Source organism: Gossypium arboreum, chromosome 3, assembly GCF_025698485.1.
Source record: "Gossypium arboreum isolate Shixiya-1 chromosome 3, ASM2569848v2, whole genome shotgun sequence".
Lineage (NCBI taxonomy): Eukaryota > Viridiplantae > Streptophyta > Magnoliopsida > Malvales > Malvaceae > Gossypium > Gossypium arboreum.
Window position 1 is genome coordinate 2,240,328 of NC_069072.1, and position 9,271 is coordinate 2,249,598.

Genomic DNA, 9,271 nt, shown 5'->3' on the forward strand with positions numbered 1-9,271 from the left:
ATGGTTAAAAATCAGTTTACCACATGGCCTAGCCACATGGGCGTGTGCCCAGGCCGTGTGCCCCTTTGATACTTAAGAAATTGCAAGTCAGAATTCCACACGGGCTGGCCACACGGGCATGTCCCAGGCCACACGGCCATGTGCCCCTATCTTCAAGGTAAAATTTCTAAAGTTACCAGTTTAGTCCCGAACCATTTCCAAAGCATGTATTGGGCCCCGTAGGCCCATATTAGGGACTTTATCATAAAATTTGAAAATTTTTAATTTAGAATTCAAATTTTTGACTTGGTTTTATACGAATGCTAGTGTATAAGTCCAATAATGCCTCGTAACCCTGTTCCGATAACGGATACTGGTTAGGGGTGTTACACACAAGCTTAGTTCAATGCTACTCGCACAAGCTTTAGAGAATCCGCCACACATGCTAGATCTCAAGCCATCGTATTAATCCTTGATCAAACACCCATTTTTTCCTTTTTGGACCTTAATGACATGTCATTTGTATCCTAATCGTTTACTAAGTTCACACAGACACCATTACTATTACCGTATCATTCCAAACCTTGTAACATCATCATATACATATCATCCAGTCATATAAAAATTTACATACATCCATTCAATACAATGTACCTACTCAAAATTTTCATTTAGTTCGTATTTTACGATTTAGTCCATTTGAGGTCAAAAGACATTATATTCATAACAATTCAAACTAGAAAGGAAAATAATACAATACAAAGATATTATGAATTAAAAAAGTAAGTCCCATATGAACTTACTTAGAAAAACAACAAGCAAAGAATCTTTAAGGACTAATCAACAATTTTGGCTTTCCCCGTTTATCTTCAATTTGATCTAATTCTCAATATATATAATAATTCAATTCAATTTATCAATTCCAACCCTTTCATAACATCTTATAATATGCATATGTCAATCCAATTTCATTATTCGAATGCCCCCTAAATTGTTTTACTTTATTCAATTTAGTCCCTAAAATTGAAATTGTCATAACTTTCAAATTTGAGTTTTTATTTTGAAACCAATCTCAGTTTCATCCTTCTATAACCCTCTATTATTAAAATTACAGACACATTATACCAATTTCAAAATTCATGCACTTTAATCCTTATATTTAAAAGCTAGCAATTAAACTTTACAAACTAATCCTTTTTTCACTTCTAAGCTTAAAATCTAACAATTTAGTACCAAAAATTTCAAGAAATCAACAATGACAACTTTTGAAAACTTTATCAATTTTACAAATTGACACATGGGCTAACTAAATCAAACTCCTCGGACCTCAAAAACATAAAAAATACAAGTAATGAACTTGACGTTGCTCACCAAATTGAGGCTGATTGTAAGCCCCCTTTTCTTTTCTTTAGAAATGGTGGAAGGCACAAGATGGAGAGAAAGTGTTTTATTTTATTTTTAATTTTCCTTTTATACTAAGCTTAATAATTAATAAATCTTAATTAACTTAAATTAAACCTTAATTAATAAAACATAATCACAATTAACATAAGTTAGTGGAACTATACATCATTTTCCACTAACTATCAGTATTACTAGGTCCAATTGCTCAATTAGCCATTCGGTTAACTAAAAATTCATAGGAATTAAATTTTACTACTTTTACAATTTAGTCATTGTACCTTAATTAACTATTTGATTGACAAAATTAAGGAACCAAACTTTAACTAAAATTTATATAACCCCGTAAATATTAAATAATTATATTTACGTATTCAAACATCAAAATAGGGTTTCGAAACCACCGTTTTCGATACCACTAAAAAATGAGCTGTTACAGATATGGTGGAAGGGCTTCTTGCGTTGTATGATGCGAATAAGATTTTGAGCATGTATATTGGTTGGTTTCCTTCTGATGATTGTTTCATATGACATTTTGCTCCTAATGGTTGTTATTCTACGAGGTTTGCATATCAAGTGGCTTTTCCTTTGTTTACTGATATTGTCGATTATCATGTTGAGGGTCCTTAGCAAACCTTTGGAATGAAGTTTTGCCCCCTAAGATTTAAGGAATTTCTTTGGTGTGTTGTTATTGTATGGTAAGAAGTGGGTATTATGTTGTCTTTTGGCTTGGTGGGGGAGCTTGTTTCCCGTTTGCTTGTCATGCAATAAGAGGATAGTGGGAGGCAAGCTCTAGGCATGTTATGGGGTATTTGGTTTTGCAAAAACATGTCAGTTTGGAAGTAGAAAATCATGATCGCAGATCAAATTGTGCCTTATATGGATCAGTTTTTTCATGGATGTTTAGGGGAGGGGATAGTTCATGATTCTCAAATGATGGTTAGGAGGTTAGGAGAGGGCAATAGCGATTGCTAGAGATGGCTGAATGGGGTACCCTCAAATGCAATTTTGATGATGCTATTTTTGTTGATGGTGGGCATATGGAATAGGGCACAATTGTGCATAATGAGGAAGGGATTTTGTACTGTGTATCTCTAGTTTTATGAAAAGTAAGGTTGATCCTTTCATGGTAAAAATTTTGGCAGCTAATGAGGCTCTGTCTTTGCTTCGATCATGTCACGTGGATGACATTGTTCTTGAAACCGATAGCCAAAGGCTGTGACAAGCTCTCTCTTCTAAAGGTTTAAGACATTTCTGATTCCGAGATATTATTATCAGATTTTCATCATATTATTTTAGATTTTCATTCTTTACTTGTCCATTGGATTCGTATGGATGCTAATAAAGCAGCTCATACATTTGCAAGAGTGGCTTTATTGAAAGTAAACTATTTTGATTGTATTGGTTGTTCTTCTATTGTTGGTATTGTCAATGTTGATAGATTGGAGCATTTGGATGAAAACGAAGGGTTTAGACAAATGTGTATTAAATAAGCCTGTTGGTTTGGGTATACTTGTGCATTGTTTTCACTTTGTTTTATTCTTTCAATCCTTTTTATTTTTTTTAATGAATATGATTTTATTTAAAAAATAAACGTTGGACTAGAAAGAAAATGACCTGAATGCATAATTAAAAAGATAATTAATAATATATTACATTATATAATCATAAATAACTATTTTGAATGAACAAGGATGAAAGAAAGTGTATAAAATGAGCAGAACTTTAATGTCTGGGGGGCCACTGGCACTGTTATTTCAATGTTAGCTAGTGTCATGCCAAGATCTTGTGTATATATCTCATTGATCCCACCAAATTTTTCAATAAATTCGATGTAATGGTAAACAATCCACTTTTGCAGATCCTACTACAACCATCATAATTTTCTGATATTATGTATAAATAAAAAGAAATATAGATAGATAATTTCGTTACATTTATCATAAAAAAACAAAAGCTAAAAGGATACAAAAAAAAAATACTTGAGCAATTTATCTGTTTCTTCTCACTATGGCATGAGGCATGGGGTCAAGCAATGAAGGTGGTGGGTTGTTCATTCATTCATTTTGGTCATAATTACTCGCCGTATGTTCCAAAATATGGAATCAAAAGCCAAAGTGAAAAGGATCACTTGGCTGTTTCGCTACTTCGAGGTAGATTTGTTCATCATTCTGGGTATCAGGAAGCACTTCCTTTTTCTGTTTGTTTCCTTCCATAATTTCATATTTTTATATTTAGAGTTTAAAACCGTAAAAGTATTATGGAAATTTTTCTATTAGATGTATGATTACATTTTGTTTTATATTCTAAAAACGAGTAAAATAGTTGATTAAAGAAAAAATTGGACCCTTTTTGTTAAAAAAATTCATCATTTCTATTGTTAAAGATTGGTATGACTATGTGCCTTATACTAATGTACAATGATAAATTTTTAATAATAGCAATGGATAATAGAAGAAATAATTCACTCTTTGGTTTAATTTATAGGGACTAGTTTACCCATTTTTTAAGTATAGGGGTAGAATGCAATCTTACTCCTAGTACAAGGGTATCCATGATACTTTTATCAAGTTTAAACTTTAAGGTTTAGAATTTAAAGTTTCGAGTTTATATTTTGTATAAGGTTTAATATAACATTTGATTTCTAAACTTATATTTTTTTTTCTAATTTAGTACATAAGATTTTTCTTGGTCCAATTTAGTGGTACCTAAATTAGTCTCTCTTTTTCCCCCTAATTTGACACTTAAGTTTTTTTTTTGGTTTAATTTGGTAACTAAACTTGTCAAATGTTACAAATTACCCAAAACACTATAGATGTCAGTTTCTTTTATAAAGGGACAAAAATGGCTACTGTATGAACAACATGTGGTAGATGACATGGAATGCATGAATAATTACATTTATACGAAGTTTCCTCTGTTTTGGTAATAATCTACTCAAATTTGCTTAACAAAGGGATATAAAAAAAGTAAACAAGAGTTTTAAAACCCAAAATAAAATAAATTCATTATTTTAAATTCAAAAAATTAAACTTAGTGTAATGCAACATTTAAAATACAAAAGAATTTTCATGTCACCGTTACATATCGCTTATACATTGATTATTTTGATTATTTTGATTACCTCATAAAAAATAACATTATTAGTATATTAGAGTAATTTGTATACATTTGACAAGTTGGGTAGTAAATTGGACAAAAAATAAAAAAACACTTAGATACCAATTTAGGAAAAACGTTCAAGTTTGCACACCAAATTGAACCCCAAAAAATGCTCAGCTATCAAAATAGAAAAAAATTAAATTTAGGTACTAAATTAAATAAAAAAATTTTAGGTGCCTAATTAAAAAATTTATCAAGTTAAGCCTTTACATAAAAGTTAGCTATATATAATCAAGAGAGTGATCTACTTTATATATATTTTAAATTTAAATTTAAATATTGAAATATGATTATAAAAATATTTTTAAAATATCATTTTAAAAATTGATTAAACATTCCAATATTAAATTTTATCACACGCGTATGTGTGTAAACCAGGAATTTAGAATATAAATATGTGTTTAAAAATAACATACAATAAATAATAAAGTTTTGATTGAGTGATAAATTTAAGGTTTTACTAATACATTTGGAGCGAGTCTAACCCGCACCATATGCATATTTTTATTGGTTTTTGTCAAAATAAAAAAATTAAAATACCTTCGAATAATATGACTTACTTTCATTACGGAAGGCATTTTCGTAATTTCCCTAACCGAGTTGGTGCATGATTGACTCATGACACCAACTCAGCCAGAGATTTTATTAATAGTAAAGATATAAAACTGACGGAGATAGTAAATTGTGCATACTAAAATAAAAATGCCTAGAATATACTAAAATGAAACTTTGGTTGAGTGGTAAATTTAAAATTTTACTAATACAATTGGTGCAGGTTCAATTGCCACCTTATGCAAATTTTTATTGGTTTCTGTTAAAATGAAATGACTAAAATACTCTCGAATAATATGAGTTACTTTAATTACGAAAGAACATTTTTGTAATTTTCCTAACCGAGCTAGTGTTTGGTTGACTCGTGACACCAACGTAGTTAGAGATTTTATTAAAATGAAGTATATATAGATATACAATTGATGAAGATAATAAAATGTGCATAATAAAATAAAAATATATAAAATATATTAAAATGAAGTTCTGGTTGGGTGGTAAATTTAAGATTTTACTAATGCAATTATTGCCGGTTCAAATCCCCCATGCAAATTTTAATTGATTTTTGTTAAACTGAAAAGACTAAAATTCCCTCGAATAGTATGACTTACTTTAATTATGAAAGGGAATTTTCATAATTTTTCTAATCGAGTTGATACCCAGTTAACTTGTGACATCAACTCAATTAGAGATTTTATTAATCGTAAGTATAGATATAGATATACAATTTATGAAGATAATAATTTGTACATATTAAAATAAAAATATATAAAATATATTAAAATGAAACTTTGGTTGAGTGGTAAATTTAAAATTTAAAATTTTATTAATTTAATTTATGCGGGTTCAAATTTCACGGAAAGACATTTTCATAACTTCCCTAATCAAGTTGGTGTGTGATTTACTCGTGACACCAACTCAGTTAGAGGTAGTGGCGGAGCTTAGTAGAGACCCAGGGGCCCTAAAATGGTAAAATTTTAATTTAGGTACTTTATAATTTATAAAATTTTAAATTAGTAATGGTAAAATTAGATTTTAACCTCCCAAAAATAATAAAAATTTAATTTAATTATTTAAAAATTATAAAGATATATGCTATTAAAATGATGAAATTGTATTTTTACTATTGTAAAAATATACAATTTAATTCCGGCCCCTCCAAAAAAAACTTCTAGCTCCGCCATTGATCATGGGCTTAAATAATAGTATAGATAACACATGAAATATGTACGTTACTAAAATAAAAAAATTAATAATTATGAGTAAAACGCTATTTAAACACATAAATACATCAGATAAATAATACTAAACGCAATATAATTATTTATCATGGTTTTGTGAGTTACTGTCGAGTTAATTTATGACACAAACTTAATTAACGACATTAAAAAATCAAATAAAACTTTGGTTTAGTGGTAAATTCAAAGTTTTACTAATCCAATTTATGTAATAATATAATTTATTTTAATTACGAAATGTTATTTTTGTAATTTTGTAACTGAATTAGTACCCAATTAACTCTTGAAAACAATTGAAAATTTTATTAATAATATAGAAATATTATAATACATTAAAATCTTGATAATCTCATTGAATAATACGACTATCGTAAGGAAAGGGTAAAGTACTGTGCAAGTCCTCTTCTAGAACATATTAGCCTCTCGCTATATTCTTTAAATAAAGTTTTGTACTTTCAAAATTACTACAAAAATCTTTTATGTTAGAACGAGAAAATGATTTTTTAAGATAAAAATGATTATTTTATGTTAGAAAATGATTATTTTGTAAGAGTTGAAAAATTGTTAATTTTATGCCAGAAAATTATCGTTTCAATTTTATGTAGGATAATGTTTTTAGTAGAGGTTTTAATTTTTGATTCTGTTTCGAGTAATTGTACCTTGTACAGTACATAAGAAGGTGAACCCAAAATTTAAAATATTTAACATGTATTTACATAAAAGATTAAGAAAAATAAAAAGTAAAATAGATGGCAAAAATAAAATATAATTTTTATTCATGCGAGTTCATTAAAATATACTTACATATATTAATCAAAAATATATTATGTTTAATATATGTAACTAAAATGAAAATTTTAATTTAGTTAATAATAATTAAAATAAATTTATAATTAATTAGATTTATTTTTTGGAAATTTTTTATTTTAATTGAGAATTATTTTATAGAAAAGCAAATGAATAACAAAATAATAATAATAATAATAAGCAAAAAAAATTAAATTAATTTTTATTTAAAATTAATTTAATAAATAAATTTTAGGAAATTAATATATTTTTCATCAAACCTCAAAGGAGATAAATAGATATTTTTCAAACCACTAAGTAATAAGATTTTTATGGGTTTAGTAGTAATTTTATTGGTCAAATTCTTTAGGTGCTTATATTATATATCTCTTATGGATGAACAAACTTTCAGTGAATTTAAAAAATAAGTTGATTGAGTTTTAATTTGATTGGTATCGATATTATTGTTAGTGTAGGAGGACGTGTGTTCTAGTGCGTTAAAGTATATTATTCTCCTATTTAAGGGTTAGAAATGGGCTATGGATAGTTTTAGTCATTGTATCAAAAAGAGAGGTTATCATAAAAAGTTATAATGATGTTGATGTTAAAAAAACCGGAAAAAAATACGTATTGCATTCTTATGGAAAGAATTCATATTCGAACACTAAAGATAATATTATTGAGAAAATAACTACAAACCCGAAAAGATTAATTTTCATAGACTATAAAACAAACATAAATAATACTTTGATTGCATCAATAAAAACGATAATATTTTATAGAACTAAACCTAAGATTTTTTTAAATGGGTTTGAATACTTACATTAATAAAAAGATATTATTTGTAAATTTAAAATTTAGTTCTTATACTTTTATTTTTAGTAATTTAGTCCAACTTTTAGATTTTAAAATTCAAATCCAACTGTTAACCCGTTAAAATTATTTTCTTAAATCCAAGTTCATCACATCAATTTTTTAGTCTCAAAATATCATACCAACAAATTTTACAATATTAACAATTAAACTTGAATTTTAAAATTTGAAAAGTAAAAAAAGATTAAATTCTTAAAAATAATAATATAAAGATTAAGAGTGGGTTTAGATGGGTAGAGCGTTTATCTGTGGTTAGTGTAAAAATAATAGCGGCGATGAGATTAGATACTATAACGATACTATAACGTGAGACAAAAACTTAATTAAACACACTATATCATACCTTTTCTCCTATCCAAACTCACTTTAGATTTTAAATTTATAGAAAAGTAGAGGGACTTGAAAGAGAAAGCTTAAAAGAAAACGAAATGGGGTGCAAAGGAATCTTTGCAGATAGAATAGCATGACCCAAAAATGGAAATAAGAAATAGACAAATGCTGTATAGCACTCTTTTTTTCGACTATGTGTAAAATCAAAATTAAATGAATGTCCAATCTTATGCTTTGGCCGGCTAGACATATAAAGCTTATTTGCTTGTCACTATTTTTATTTTTTTTTGGAAAACTCAACCATTAGCTTTTCATTTATAAGTTCCAAAAAGGAAAAAATTGAATACAAGAGATGAAAGGAATATGTGTCGGGTTTAATATTTGATATATTGTCGGTATATATATTTGATTGTGGATGTTAATTGATGTTTAAATGAATTATTTTATTTAATAGTTTTTAAAATTAAAATCATCATATACAATGTATGATGTTTAGTATTTGATAATTTTCTACCATATTTTCTCTTAAAATTATTGAGGTTGTAGTCCACTTTGTTTTCTTCAAAAGCAGTGGTAGTTTTTAATTATGTTTTGACGTATATATGAAATTTGTCAAAATAAGGATGATATCAGATTTATTAGAAACTATTTTTAGAGGATTTTATCATGATAGAGCACTGTGATGATGCTTGTAAGTTTGGAATCTAAAATGAGGATGAGAAGTAGATAAATTATTTGAGACTTGACCTTTTCTACACCACTAATACGGTGAGTCTCTTGAGACTCTTAGTAATGATTTTTTGGTTAATCAGAGTTCATCATCAACTTGGTCTGATGATGATGGCCTAGGATATAATTTTCAATAGTTTGATCGATGTGTTGTATTTTTTTATTTATTTCAAATTCTTTTAATGTTGTAGTTACTATCATTTTGTCTTTCTCTTCTTTTTGAG